We start from the raw sequence: 15350 nt of genomic DNA on the forward strand, positions 1-15350 counted from the left end.
ACTGGATAGAATCAGAGTCTGAAGCTAAAAAAATCTGTGAGTCTGTGACCATCATTCACTGCACAATTTTCTATGAAATCTGTAAATTCAAATCTGAAGACTGGCTCTGACTTTCAGTAACTAGCGTCGACTTTTCCAGACTGTAACTCGGGGGAAGAATCATGTACAGTAGTGTATTCCATACTAAAAAACAGTAGATTATTTATTTATCAAAATAATCATTTGTTGCAGCCAAATATTCCCAATTCACTCACCATCGGCCATTATGACAATGGTTTTGCATACCTTTGACGTATGCAAAATGGCTCAATGATAAGATCATACATGATGTATGAGAAAGCTCTCATTAGGGAAAGAGGAGGGTCAGAGTATCAACAGCCAATCACAGACACTTACAATCAGGCCTCCTGAGGCCCATCAGAAAAACGGCACAGCACCAGTGCCAATACATATGCCATCAGAGCCACAGTGATTAAGTGTAGCACTGACAGAGAGAGAAAGATGAACGAGACAGAGGAGGAGGAGCAGATGGATGATAAGCGTGATTAGTGATGAAACAAGCTCATTTTGAGAGCAGCTCCATCAGTTACAAGTGCTAGCTGATTAAGAAAGCTATGGTTTATGTTTAAGTCAACATAATACTGTGAGAACTGAGGAGGAGAAGGATAAAGATGGGACTGTAATTGGCACCCTGAATTGAAAGAAATCAAAGCACAGTATTGTTGAATTTGCCACTAAGATGGACAGGACACTTATAGATAAACGGGTCAAACACAATGAAGCAGAATTAGAAGGGAGGAACAGGTGTAAACTGTTCATTTTGTGCTCATCATGGAAGTGTGAAGTTTTGCCTTCAGAACTGCCTTAATTCTTCGTGGCATAGATTCAACAAGGTGTTGGAAACATTCCTCAGAGATTTTGGTCCATATTGACATGATAGCATCACACAGTTGCTGCAGATTTGTCGGCTGCACATCCATGTTGCCAATCTCCCGTTCCACCACATCCCAAAAGTGCTCTATTGATTGAGATCTGGTGACTGAGGAGGCCATTTGAGAAATCAAGAAACCAGTCTGAGATGATTTGAGCTTTGTGACATGGTGCATTATCCTGCTGGAAGTAGCCATCAGAAGATGGATACACTGTAGTCATAAAGGGATGGACATGGTCAGCAACAATACTCAGGTAGGCTGTGGCGTTTAAACTGTGCTCTGTGGCTGTGGCGTTTAAACGATGCTCAATTGGTACTAAGGGGCCCAAAGTCTGCCAAGAAAATATCCCCCACACCATTACACCACCACCACCAGCCTGAACCGTTGAGACAAGGCAGGATGGATCCATGCTTTTATGTTCTTTACGCCCAATTCTGACCCTACCATCTGAATGTCACAGCAGAAATCGAGACTCATCAGACCAGGCAACGTTTTTCCAATCTTCTATTGACAAATTTTGGTGAGCCTGTGTGAATTGTAGCCTCTGTTTCCTGTTCTTAGCTGACAGGAGTGGCACCCAGTGTGGTCTTCTGCTGCTGTAGCCCATCTGCTTCAGGGTTCGACGTGTTGTGCGTTCAGAGATGATATTCTGCATACCTTGGTTGTAACGAGTGGTTATTTGAGTTACTGTTGCCTTTCTATCATCTCTAACCAGTCTGCCCATTCTCTTCTGACCTCTGACATCAACAAGGCATTTTCGTCCACACAACTGCCGCTCGCTGGATATTTTCTCTTTTTCGGACCATTCTCTGTAAACCCTAGAGATGGTTGTGCGTGAAAATCCCAGTAGATCAGCAGTTTTTGAAATACTCAGACCAGCCCGTCTGGCACCGACAACCAATCCACGTTCAAAGTAATTTAAATCCCCTTTCTTCCCCATTCTGATGCTCGTTTTGAACTTCAGCAAGTTGTCTTCACCACACCTAGATGCCTAAATGCATTGAGTTGCTGCCATGTGATTGGCTGATTAGCTATATATATATATATATATATATATATATATACACTATACAATATATATACAATATATATATACACACTATATATATATATATATATATATACATACATACATTCAGTGCACTCCAAAAGTATTGGAACAGTAAGGACAAAATTGCTCTGTTGGCTGTGGAGTCAAGACATTTACAACATGATTAAAAGATGAATATGAGACAAAACTACAGAATGTCACATTTTATTATTAGCCGTTTCAACACGTTTTACCAAATAAAAAGAACAGCACTTTTAGAGTTCATCCCACTCATTGATGTGAGCATAAGTATTGGGACAGTTGCCTCACAGGTCTTTCTAAGTGATCAGCTGTATCCTGTTGCATTAATTCTTCAGATATTAAAAGCAGGGAATGTGTCGTATCAGTTATATTCATTACTTCTGCATTCTGAATCTTGCATTTGATGATGACACACACAAACCAGGATGAAGACGAGGAAGCTGACTTTTAGAGAAAAGCAAGCAATTTGGATGTTAAAATAAAAGAGGAAGTCAGTTAGAGCTCTAGCAAAAATAAAGGGCTTGCATGAATCAAGATTTTAGAAACCACCTGCGACACCAGCAACCAACAACTACCTGATTGGCTGAGAAAACAACAGTAGTTGATGACAGACAAATTATAAAAGCTGTGAAAATGAATCCTAAAAGACGTGTCTGTAAAATCACCAACAACTTCCAGAAAGCTGGTGTGATGCTCTGACAATCTACTGTCCTCAGGAGACTTTGACACAGAATTACAGATGCTACACAGCAAGATGCAAACCAGCACCAAAAATAGAAAGGCAAGATTAGTTTGCAAAAAAGCACAAAGGTGAGCCAGAAGAGTTTTGGAATTGTGTTTATGGACCGATGAGACAAAGATGAACCTTTATCTAAGTGATGGGAAAGCAAAAATGTTGAGAAAAAAAGGGAACTGCAATGATCCCAAGCATACAGCCTCATCTGTACCGCATGGTGGAGGTGGTGTCATGGCATGGGCATGCATGGCTGCCTCTGGAACAGGCCCTCTCAACTTTACTGATGACTTAATATATGATGACAGTAGCAGAATGAATTTGGAAGGGTACAAAACCATCTTGCCTACCAATATTCAAGAAAATGCCACCAGATTCATTGGGAAGTGCTTCATATTGCATCAGGACAATGACCCAAAACACCCTGCCAGTTCAGTCAAGGAATTTATAAGGGCAAAGAAATGGAAAGTCTTAGATTGACCAAGTCAATCTCCAGATTTAAATCCGATTGAACATGAATTTCACCAGCTGGAGAGGAGAGTAAAGGCAGAAACTCCCCAAAACAAGCAACAATTGGAATTGGCTGCATTAAAGGCTGGGAAAAGTATTTCAAAGGATGAGAGCAGGAGTCTGGTGATGTCTATGGGTCACAGACTCACTGCTGTGATTGTGCGCAAGGGATCTGCAACTAAATAATTTAATGTGTTAATCTTTTAATTTAATTTAATTTAATCTTTTATATCTGCCTTATGTTCAACTGTCCCAATACTTATGCTCACATCAATGAGTGGGATGAACTCTAAAAGTGCTGTTCTTTTTATTTGGTAAAACATGTATGTGTTGAAACGGCTAATAATAAAATGTGACATTCTGTAGTTTTGTCTCATATTCATCTTTTAATCATATTTGCAAATGTCTTGACTCCACAGCCAACAGAGCAATTTTGTCTTTACTGTTCCAATACTTATGGAGGGCACTGTAGATATATACAGTCAGCCCAAGAGTTGGAGATGTTGAGCGAAGTGAATGAGAAACAGTTGATGAGGAGGAAAGAACCTATTTTAGGATAATCTCCTCCCCCGGAGACTTTAATAATGAGACCAGGACTCTAGGTCCCACAGAGGACACAATATTTGTCTCACATTGCAGAACAAACTCCGATTTGAATGCATCACTGGTGCTGCGCAGAAGCATACTAAACAGATTTGATGGACAAGCTAGCGTGGTGTGAGTCGACGGTTAAAGCTCATGCTGTAAATGTTTCCTCACACACAGACAGACTGCAGGTGTGACATCTGGCCTTGTGCATGAGCTAATTCATCTACAATAACAATATTCTACAATATTCTGTTGCCCTACAGAAGCAGAATTTTAAGGCATTGTGCAGCTGATGTGAAGGCTGTTAAAAACATAGGTCATTTAATTACTATGCCTCCAAAGTTCTCATCAAAGTCTCATTTTAGACAAATTTAAAGACAGCATCACATGTAATCTTCATGAAAGAAGGCAATTCCAAAATGCATTGCAAACTGGCTTAGTGTAAAAAAATAAATAAAAAAATTATCCATGATGGGAGACAAAAACTTTTGATTTTAAATATAATTTTATTGCATTCACAGTAATTAAAAATTAATTATTTTACCAATATTTGCGTCTGCTATTTCCATGCTTTTTAGAGTATTGCAGCATCAGCTTAGCAACAAGTGAAGTACATGTCTTTTGTGAAATGCCAATGATAATACCAAAATGCATTGTGACAGGCTTGAAATAAAAAACCAGACAGAAATATTATGAATTATACAATTAACTTGTATTTCGTTAATACTAAAATGCATTAATAAAAATAGTTTAACATTTAAAAAAATTAATAATTTCATTTTACACAATATTTACACGATATACAATTTGATGTTCCGAGTATTGTGACATTAGCTTAGAAATATGCTAACAGCAAACACTATTAAAATCAACTGCCTACATAAAACAAACGGTTATTTATGAGGCTTGGTTAGGAACCTGAAGAAGAAGAAAAAAACCTAAGCTGGTTTACTGGTCTTTGTTGATTTATAGGCAGATCTACCTGGTCTCCCATCATGCAGCTGATTTAGTCAAGTCTGTCTCCCCAGCTTGAAATGTGTCCAAAACCAGTACAGAATGGGAGATGAGCAAAGACCAGCAAACCAGTTTAAGCTGGATCAAGTAATATTTCCAGCTGACAGTTCACAGAGGTTCTTAAGCTTCTGCAGCCTTTAGGAGAAAAGCATCATATCTCTCAAAAACGAATCACTGATTCATTGAATCACTTTGAATCAGCAAATCAAAAGGAAAACAAGGGGACAGGGTATTACAAATTATTTTTCAAACTGTCATGACATGTCTTCTTTTTGTCGTTCTCTCTCTGATGGAGCCTTCTGAGGCGAGTTTGGTCGTCAGCCAACGAACGCTCACGCTATGCAGAACATCTTTCGCCTCAGATGACCTACATCCACGTGGAGCTTTGCAAATAACCAAAGCTATCCCTCAGCTGACTGCCTCTGCGCTTGTTTAGCCGTTCCGCTTTAACCACGCAGCTCTCAGTGGAAAAGGGAACAAATTCCAGAAGCACTCCCACCACCCTCTGCACATTAGCATTAAGCGTGCGTATGTAAAGAGCTCGCAGGCAGTGTGTGTTTTGAAGGGAGAGTGTGCGACACTTGCTCTGGTTATTGGTGTTAAGAGATGTTAAGAGGAGGATTAATAACAGCAGTTAACTAAAACCTTTCACCGTAATCTCACTATAAAAGCGAGTATGCACATCCCTTGAGTACACCACAGCTCTGTGAAGAGAAACAGTGTGGATCTCCCTTGTGTACAATCGACAGAGCACCTCTGAACTCTGCCTGCATTATTGTTCTTAATTGTGTGGGTTTGTATGGGCAGTTTGAACTTTGCCTGCTCTTCTGGTATACTCTGTGTGTGTGTGTGTGTGAGCGAATGATTGCGTGCTGCACTCTCGTTAGATGACCGTGTGGTGAAGTGTGAGTGTCCGTGTGAAACTCTGTCGACGAAGGCCATGGTGACTCATGGCTGCCTGTGGGAGCAGACTCATCTTCCAGTAAATTAAAAACTCACTCCGTCTCAGATCCAAGATCACCTCTCCAAACCTAGCTAAATAATAATAACCATGATCGGCAAAACAGCAGAAATGGATATCCGACCAGTGGAGTCTTTACTGACCGAAGATCAGATACATAGCAATAAGAAAAGCAGGTCACATGGCTTGTCTTTCTGAGAAAATACTGTAATAGAAGTATATTCCTCATATTTTATTCTGAAGAATGATTATTTCAAGTAAAAAAACAACATAAAAAACACCTTACATACAGTTGTTTTAAAGGAATAGTTCACCCAAAAATTGTGCCTTCAGAATGAGAGTCTAAATAATTACTTGTGGATGTTTTTATCAGCTGTTTGGACTCTCATTGTGATGGCATGGCACCCATTCACTGCAGAGAATGTAAACCTAACTTTTTCCAAATCTGTTGCGATGAAGAAACAAACTCATCTACATGTTGGATCCCTAGTGAAAAATAAATATACTAAAATCTATTTGAATTATATTTATTTCATGCTAAGTATACTACAAATACATTTACATATTTATGTACTTAATAAAAATACCCTGCAATTGTTCTTTTGGTATGCTAAACTGGTATAATTAAAATCTGCTTAATTGGAACAACTTGTTTTGCACTTAATCCACTTCAATTGTATGGAAGTAGTGCTGAACCAGGCCAGGAACAGACTAACAAAGGAGATCAGAGTGGCTAAAAAGAACTACTCTGAGAAGTTGAAAAAAGAACTTTCAGCCAACGATCCGGCGTCGGTATGGACTGGTCTGAGGAACATCACCATGTACAAGTCACCACCCCCACAGTCTGCAGATAATCAACAACTGGCTGACGATCTCAATGTGTTTTACTGCAGATTTGAAAAGGCCAGATTGACACCCAGCACCCGCTCTGATCTGCACTTCACACATTCACCTTCCCCCCCCTGCAACCCCCCTTACTCCCTCCCCCACCATTCTACCTGCGTTTAAAGTGTGTGTAGAGGATGTGAACCGGGTCTTCAGAAAACAGAAATCTAGGAAAGCTTCAGGACCAGACGGTATTTCACCTGCCTGTCTAAAAGTCTGTGCTGACCAATTGGCCCCCATCTTTACACAAATCTTCAACAGATCTCTGGAGCTGTGTGAAGTTCCCCGCTGCTTCAAACGCTCCACCATCATTCCCGTCCCCAAAAAGCCCAAAATCACTGGACTTAATGACTACAGACCTGTCGCACTCACGTCTGTGGTCATGAAGTCACTTGAGAGACTGGTCCTGGCCTACCTGAAGGACATCACTAGACCCTTGCTGGATCCTCTTCAGTTTGCCTATAGAGCAAACAGGTCTGTGGATGACGCTGTCAATATGGGACTGCATTACATCCTGCAACACCTCGACAAACCTGGGAATTATGCAAGGATCTTATTTGTGGACTTCAGCTCGGCCTTCAATACCATCATACCTGACCTTCTCTCAGACAAACTGAGACAGCTCTCTGTGCCCTCCTCCATCTGTCAGTGGATCACCAGCTTCCTGACAGACAGGCAGCAGCTAGTGAGGCTGGGCAAACTCACATCCAGGACTCTCACCATCAGCACTGGCGCCCCTCAGGGTTGCGTTCTCTCCCCACTGCTCTTCTCCCTCTACACGAATGACTGCACATCAAAGGACCCCTCTGTCAAGCTCCTGAAGTTTGCGGACGACACTACAGTCATAGGCCTCATCAAGGACGGTGACGAGTCTGCTTACAGACAGGAAGTTGAGCAGCTGGCTGTCTGGTGCAGTCTTAACAACCTGGAGCTGAACACGCTCAAAACTGTGGAGATGATAGTGGACTTCAGGAGAAACCCCCCTGCTCTCCCCCCACTCACCATCATGAACAGCACTGTGACTTCAGTAGAGTCATTCAGATTCCTGGGCACCACCATCTCTCAGGACCTGAAGTGGGACAATCACATTGACTCTATTGCGAAAAAGGCCCAGCAGAGGCTGTATTTCCTCCGCCAGCTAAGGAAGTTCAACCTGCCTCAGGAGCTGCTGAAACAGTTCTACTCTGCAATCATCGAGTCTGTCCTATGTTCTTCTATAACTGTTTGGTTTGGTTCAGCTACCAAAACAGACATCAGAAGACTACAACGGACAGTTAGGACTGCTGAGAGAATTATCGGTGCCCCTCTGCCCAGCAAGAACTTTACACCTCCAGAGTGAGGAAAAGGGCTAAGAAAGTCACTCTGGACCCCTCACACCCAGCTCACTCTCTCTTTGTACTGTTGCCCTCTGGCTGGCGCTACAGATCACTGAGCACCAGAACAGCCAGACACAAGAACAGTTTTTTCCCCCAGGCCGTATCCCACCTTAACAACACATAACACTCCCCGGTACTGTACATCTGTAAATAACTCATCAAACCTTCATCTGTACATAGGACACATGCACATTCACAGTTCTGTCTATGGCCAAGTCTCTTTTCTGTATATTTTTATTTTTATTACTATTGTTATTCTTAATTATTGTATATTCTCTTCATTAGTGTTCTTTATCACCTTAATTATATGTTGTCTGCACTATGTTTGTACTTTCTGTACTGGTAGCTCATAACACCAAGACAAATTCCTTGTGTGTGCAAACACACTTGGCAATAAAGCTCTTTCTGATTCTGATTCTGAAGTCCAACTAAAGATATACTGAAGTATATTTGATTGTGCTAAAGTGGAACTAATGCAAGTTTACTCCAGGCACACTTTAAATGTCTTTTAAAGACTGATATTATTCAAAGCTCATACAATCCTCATCAATAGTGATATTAAAATACATTTTAGGCTTAATATTAGGAAATTAATTAGTAGTACTCCAAATAAAGTTTAATAATAATTTTTATATAAGCAAGTCTTGAGTGATATGTCAGTAAATGTTAATAGATTCGAACTACATGAAATAGATGTACTTTAAATATATAACTTTTTTACTAGGGATGGCCTGAGGGTGAGTAAATTTTCAGCAAATTTTCATTTTATTGTGCTCCAGCTATACATTCACTCGAGAGTAAAAACTGCACTGAATCCACTGAATTCCAATAGTCTTCATTTTCACAGTCCATTTTATAATTTCTGTTCATTCCATCATTTCTCTATCCTTATTTTTCCTCAGCTCTTTATCTGCTGAATTTGTTAGCTAACTGCAGCACACATACTGCTCAAGAGCACAGCGTGTTGAGCCACCAGATAAAGTAGGCAGATGCTGACTGGATATCACTACTCAGATTGAGAAACATGTACATAGAGTACACACTTCACTAAAAACCCTTGACCTTCTCAACAACCTCATCGCGTTAAGAAAGACTCTCTTGTCAAGAAACTCTTGTCATCATCCAGTGAATCGCAGCTGAACACACACACACTTTCAGCAGCTGAAGACACATAAACCCCAGGCGAGTAAAAATCTTAGACATCTCCAAAACGTAAAAACTGAATCAGAGCTGATAAACCGCTAAGAAACAGTAGGCTAACCCTCATTCAGAAACACATACAGTCATGGCCAAAAATATCGTCACCCTTGGTAAATAAGATCAAAGGCGGCTGTGAAAATTAATCTGAATTGTTAATCCTTTTTATCTTTTATTTAAAAAAAATCACAAAAATCTAAATTTTCATTGGATAATAAGAATTTAAATTTATATTTAAGGGCAGATGGATATCCTGACAATGCTTTTCATACTTTTCTGTGCCTTGACAGTGGTAATTACTTGGCAGTCAATGGGATAGTCACGAGATTAAATTGTGTTCTGAAGACGAACAAAGCTTATAAGGGTTTGGAACAACATGGGGGTAAGTGATTAATGACAAAATTTTCATTTTTATCTCATATCAAGCAACATCAAGTATTCAACAGTGCCATGAATTAATGACAAAAAAAATGAATTTGAACATTTAATATTCCAAAATTATCAATATGAACAGAATCGTGTGAGGCTTTCCTTCATTATGATACCTTTAACACACACTAACACAACATACAGGCCTACAGCACTGTTCTGCAAATCCATGAGCATCGCACTCAAGACCAAATGTGTTTGGCTGGTTCTGCGGCAGTTGTTTTGTTCCATCTACATTTTAAATAGAAGAAACTTCATTGTAATTTTATGAACAGTCTAGAGCAATAATAAACAGCTTCTTCTCAGGCAAACAAAGCAAAGTGTGTTTAAGCTGTATTCATTTAACACTTTAATGCTTAAACTAGACAAAGAGGAGACATCATGCAGCACAGTGCACTTACAGACTGGAGTGGAACTTAACACCTTGTATTTAGTGTCACACTGGGATGTGAAAACTGAATGAGATGCTTCCAATCAACCAAAAACAATCATTTTTAGACATATAGACAGGACAGGGCATGTAAGAACACACCGGCTATGCTTTAAAAACTAATTAGCAACCTATCTAGACAAAAAATATCTCAAAGGTGGTTTTAAATTAGATGGGCATCAGTTTTCAAGTACTTGAGTTCTCAGAAGTGATTATGAACAAATGCATGCGTTTCTGTTTTATTCTTCAAAACACTACAATTTTAATAATATGATGGGTTACAATGGCATTTAGCTTGGAACAACAGAACAAATTCATATTTTCGTTGTTTTCTTAAAAGCTAAACATCCTTAAAACAAGACTAATTCACTTGAGAAGCAAATTGCCTAAGATATTAAGATTTTATTTTCTTACCCCACTGGCAAATTGTTTTTTTTTTTTTTAAACTCACTAAATATTATTAGATTTGTTTAAATAAACAAAAACATGAGCCAAAGGGGTGATAAAAATGTTTAATTCAAGATATATTCTCTGAAAAGAAACGCAAAATGCATTCTTGCATTCAAAATCATTTAGACAGCGCAACAATCATCAATGTCACAGCAGTGACGTAGTAACACAGATGCACACAAACACACACTTGTCTTAAGGGTGTAAGGGTGGGCGAGAATAAAGCGAGAGAGAGGAAGGGAGTATGTCTGTCTCCTAGATGTTAAGCTGCTCTGGACCCTGACAGTAGCCCGAGACAAGCCGGGCCCTGTTGCCACAGCAACAGGATCAGATGAGGTGCCTCCTCGGATACTGAGCTAAACACAGTGTCTCTCCTGTGAGGGGAAACAAAATGGGAGATGCAAAGAGCGCACGAGCGCTTTGATTATACGTGCATACCGCTCATGTGTCAGAAGAACTGAAGATCACGCCGCAGATTGGAGAGACAGACCAAGCTCGTATGAACCCCATTTCCATAGCAATGATATGACAATGAGGATGATAATGAGGTGATGTCATAAATACCAGGATGTAATGCATTCTAAAAAAAGGCATTTGGGATGCCCACTTTCTGCTTTCATCACACGTTAACACACATACCCTCTCACCAGCTGGGTGCTAATTGATCCTCCAGTGTCCCAGAAGGCTTTGATCTATTGATCATGGCAGTGTTTTATCTGTGTGTATCAGAACGCTTAGCAGGGTTTGATCTTGGTCTGTTTTATGTTGGGAGAGTGTGCATTTATGTGTGTGTCCTCAAATGGCTGCTCTTCTGTACTTAAGTGTGTCGTACAGGCCACCAAAAGTTTTCTAGCACCTCAAAGACATGATTTAGACACCAGCGGATAAAGTTACAGCGGGAGTCTGCGTCTGACTCGCCTCCCCCAAGCCCACTGAGTTTTAACTAAAGCGTGCGCTGGGTTTGGTGGGAGCTAATTGAGAATGAATTGGGAAAAGTTATGTGAGAGGAGGCAATGCCTCCATCACGATATGATTGGATATAACTGGTTCCCTTTCAGGAACGTCGAGCTGCGTCGGAAGACGCTATGGGAACGCTCTCAGCGTCATTCCGCTCTGAATATCGTATGCAATCAGTCCAATAGAAAGGGCGAAGCGTCACGGGCGGGGTGACGTCACGACCAGGAAGTATATAAGCACGTGAGGCGGCGCCCGCGTTAGCTTTCTGTCATTCAGCAAGCGCTCTGTGTGTTGTCAGTCCATATCTGTTTTGTGAGTCTTATTTAGTGTTGTATGTCCTGAAAAGAAATTAGACATCCCTAAAGCCAAGACCAAAACAGGGGGCGATCCTAGATCGCGTTTCAGATTGTGTGCTAGTCCACTGCCTGCGTTAAAAAAAAAAAAAGCATTATGAGCGGGGACACACATGATCTGTGCGTGGTCTACCTGAGTGCGGAGCGCGAGGCAGCGGCTCTCGAGGGAGCTGACTGCCCGCATTGTGAGCGGCTCTCGCTGCGCACACTCCGCACTCGGAGGGCTCTCTTCGAGAAGAGAGTCTTTGTGAGCTCCCCGCGTGGTGCTGGCCCCGCTTTTGCCTAGGCAGAGCGGCGGCTGCGCTCGTGGGACTCACAGGCTGATTTGGCGAACGAGAGTGAGACGGGAATGTCCCTATCTCCTCCCGTATCCGTCAGATCTGGCGCCCCGTCTCGCGGTTCGGAAGCGGTCTCTTCCCCCCGAGACGAGGGCTCAACGCTTCGTCTGTCTTCCTCCGAGGAGGTTGACGTGACGAGCGTTGATGAGGTTTCGCCGCCTCTGTCGCCCCAATTTATATAGAAGGAAAGCGAGCTCTCCACGCGCTGTCGGCCCCGCTTTTGTGCAAAAGAAAGATAGAGCGGTGGCTGCGCTCGCGCGGCTCGCAAATGGATCAAAACAAATCCAGCGCCCGCTCTCTGTGCTCGGAAGCGGTTCTCTTCCCCAGAGAGAGGGCTCGACGCCCCGCTTGTCTTCCTACCGAGGAGGTGGATGAGAAAGACGGTGATGAGCGTTGTAAACTCTAGTGTTGCACAAGCACAAATAAAGCCAGCCCCACTCTGCCGAGGCAGAGCGGCGGCTGCGCTCGTTGGGCTCGTAGGAAAAAAGGCTGATCTGGCTGGCGGGCATTTAGAAGAGAAGAGAAAAGAAACTATCTTCTCCCGTATCCACCAGATCTGGCGCCCCGTCTCGCGGTTCGGAAGCGGTACTCTTCCCCCCGAGACGAGGGCTTGACGCTGCGTCCTCCGAGGAAAAGGGATGTGACGAGCGTTGACGAGGTTTCGCCGCCTCTCTCGCCCCAGTGTGAGGAGCCACAAGAGCCTTCAGTTTCCCCCGATCTCCACCGAGGTGTTGAGATCGCGGGTGGAATCTTTGAGGGCAGATGGTATGCGCGCTCTCGAAATTCAGGCGGCTGCTGGGCGGGCGCAGCCTCCTCCGCATACCAGCTCCTCGCGCAGCAGGTCCTGACGGGCGAGCCCCAGGACCGCGGAGAGCGACCCCTACTGGGGTGGAGCGGCTTGCACCGCGGCACACGGTGACCGTCTCCCCTCGGTGCTCTCCGGGGATTTGTCTGTCAACCCTGCAGTTCCAGGGCACGGCAGGTCCCAGCGAGTGTTTTTTTTCTCAGAATTCCCCGCCGGTAGTGACTGCGGGCCTGAGAAACTCGCCTCAGTTGCCAGAGACCGCGTCTCCCTCCGAAGCTCCGCAGCGAGACAGCGGTCTGGCCATTTCTCTGACACCAGAGGTCAGTTTCGAGAGCCTGATTCCCTTAGTAGACCATTGGGCAGTGAGCTGCCGAATGCGTCTCTTTGGGACCTGCCTGGCAGGGTCTGGTTCGTTCAGAGGTCCTGACGGGCGAGCCCCAGGACTGCGGAGGACGACCCCTACTGGGGTGGAGCGGCTTACACCGCGGCACACGGTGACCGTCTCCCCTCGGTGTCCTCCGGGGATCTGTCTGTCATCCCTGCAGCTCCAGGGCACAGCAGGTCCCAGCGAGTGCTTTTCTCAGAATTCCCCGCCGGTAGTGACTGCGGGCCTGAGAACCTCGCCTCAAGCGCCAGAGACCGCGTCTTCCTCCGGACTTCCGCAGCAAGACAGTGGTCTGGCCATATCTTTAACATCAGAGGTCAGTCTCGAGAGACTGATTCCCTTAGTAGACCATCTAGTGGCCAGGCAGCGGCTACCAGATGTGTCTCTTTGGGTCCTGCGGACGGTAGAGCATGGTTATTCCATCCAGTTCGATGGGCCACCTCCGCCGTTCTACGGGGTTTGCGTGACTACGGTCCGCCCCGAGCAGGCTCTGGTTCTGGGACAAGAAGTCGAGAATTTAGTAAGGAAGGAAGCCATCGAGTTGGTTCCTCCTCACGAGACTCGCGCCAGCTTCTACAGCTGATACTTCATTGTTCCAAAGAAGGATGGGGGGCTGAGGCCCATATTGGATCTGCGAGCTCTGAACCGCTCAGTCAGAAAGCTGAAGTTCAAGATGCTTACAGTCAGGCAGATTATATCTCAGATCAGGTCCGAGGACTGGTTTGTCTCGATAGATCTCAAAGATGCCTATTTCCATATATCCATCCTTCCCTCTCACAGGAAGTTCCTGAGGTTCGCTTTCGGGGGCAAAGCGTATCAGTATCGGGTTCTTCCTTTCGGCCTAGCACTCTCACCCCGCACTTTCACCAAGTGTGTGGATGCGGCACTGGTCCCGTTGCGACTGCAGGGCATCCGCATACTCAATTACATCGACGATTGGTTGGTTCTCGCTCAGACAGAGCAGTCGGCGGTTCGGCATCGAGATGTCGTTCTCGCCCACATGAGAGAGTTGGGGTTGAGACTCAACGCCAAGAAAAGTGTGCTGTCTCCAGTTCAGAGAACCACTTATCTAGGCGTGGTGTGGGATTCGACCACGATGCAGGCATGTTTGACCCCTGCTCGGATCGAGTCGATTCTCACGGCAGTCAGGAGAGTGCGTCAAGGCCAGCCATTCACTGTCAAGCAGTTTCAGAGGCTGCTAGGGCTTATGGCAGCAGCGTCCAGCGTGATTCCTTCTGGCCTGCTGTACATGAGGCCCCTACAGTGGTGGCTCAAGAACAGAGGGGTCTCCTTGAGGGGAGACTCGCTCCGCGCTGTCAAAGTGTCACGCCGTGGTGTCCGTGCCTTAGACATGTGGAGAGATCCTCAGTTCTTGGTTCAGGGCCCGGTGCTGGGAGCTCCGTGTCGCCGCGTCTCGCTAGCGACGGACGCATCCCTCACCGGTTGGGGTGCGGTCATGAGTGGCCACCCTGCCTGTGGTCTGTGGAGTCGACGCCACCTATCGTGGCATATCAACCAGCTAGAGATCCTAGCGGTGTTCCGTGCGATCAAGCACTTCCTCCCGGACCTAAGAGACCGCCATGTGCTGGTGCGCACCGACAGCACGGCAGTAGTCTCGTATATCAACCACCAAGGAGGTCTGAGGTCGCGCCCCTTGTACAAGCTGGCGCACCAGATCCTGGTGTGGGCCCAGGGCAAGTTCCTATCCTTGAGAGCTATTCACATCCCTGGGCATCTCAATGTGGGAGCAGACGTTCTGTCGAGGCAGGGGCTGAGGCCCGGGGAATGGATGCTTCACCCAGAGGTGGTGAAGCAGATCTGGAAGGTCTTTGGCCAGGCACAGGTGGACCTCTTCGCCACTCGAGAGTCAGCGCAATGTCCCCTCTGGTTCTCTCTAGCTCCGCCAGCCCCGCTGGGTCTGGATGGTATGGTGCA

General features: G+C 44.6%; 1 protein-coding gene across 1 annotated transcript in view; it reads right to left on the reverse strand.

Moving 5' to 3' along the window:
* The window catches only part of LOC306864388 (voltage-dependent T-type calcium channel subunit alpha-1I-like), a gene marked incomplete at its 5' end in the record, with an annotated part of 186726 nt that overhangs the window by 134703 nt on the left and 36673 nt on the right, over positions 1–15350 (reverse strand). The window lies entirely within an intron of this gene.

This window comes from Barbus barbus, assembly GCF_936440315.1.
Source record: "Barbus barbus genome assembly, chromosome: 4".
In the NCBI taxonomy this organism is placed as follows: Eukaryota; Metazoa; Chordata; class Actinopteri; order Cypriniformes; family Cyprinidae; genus Barbus; species Barbus barbus.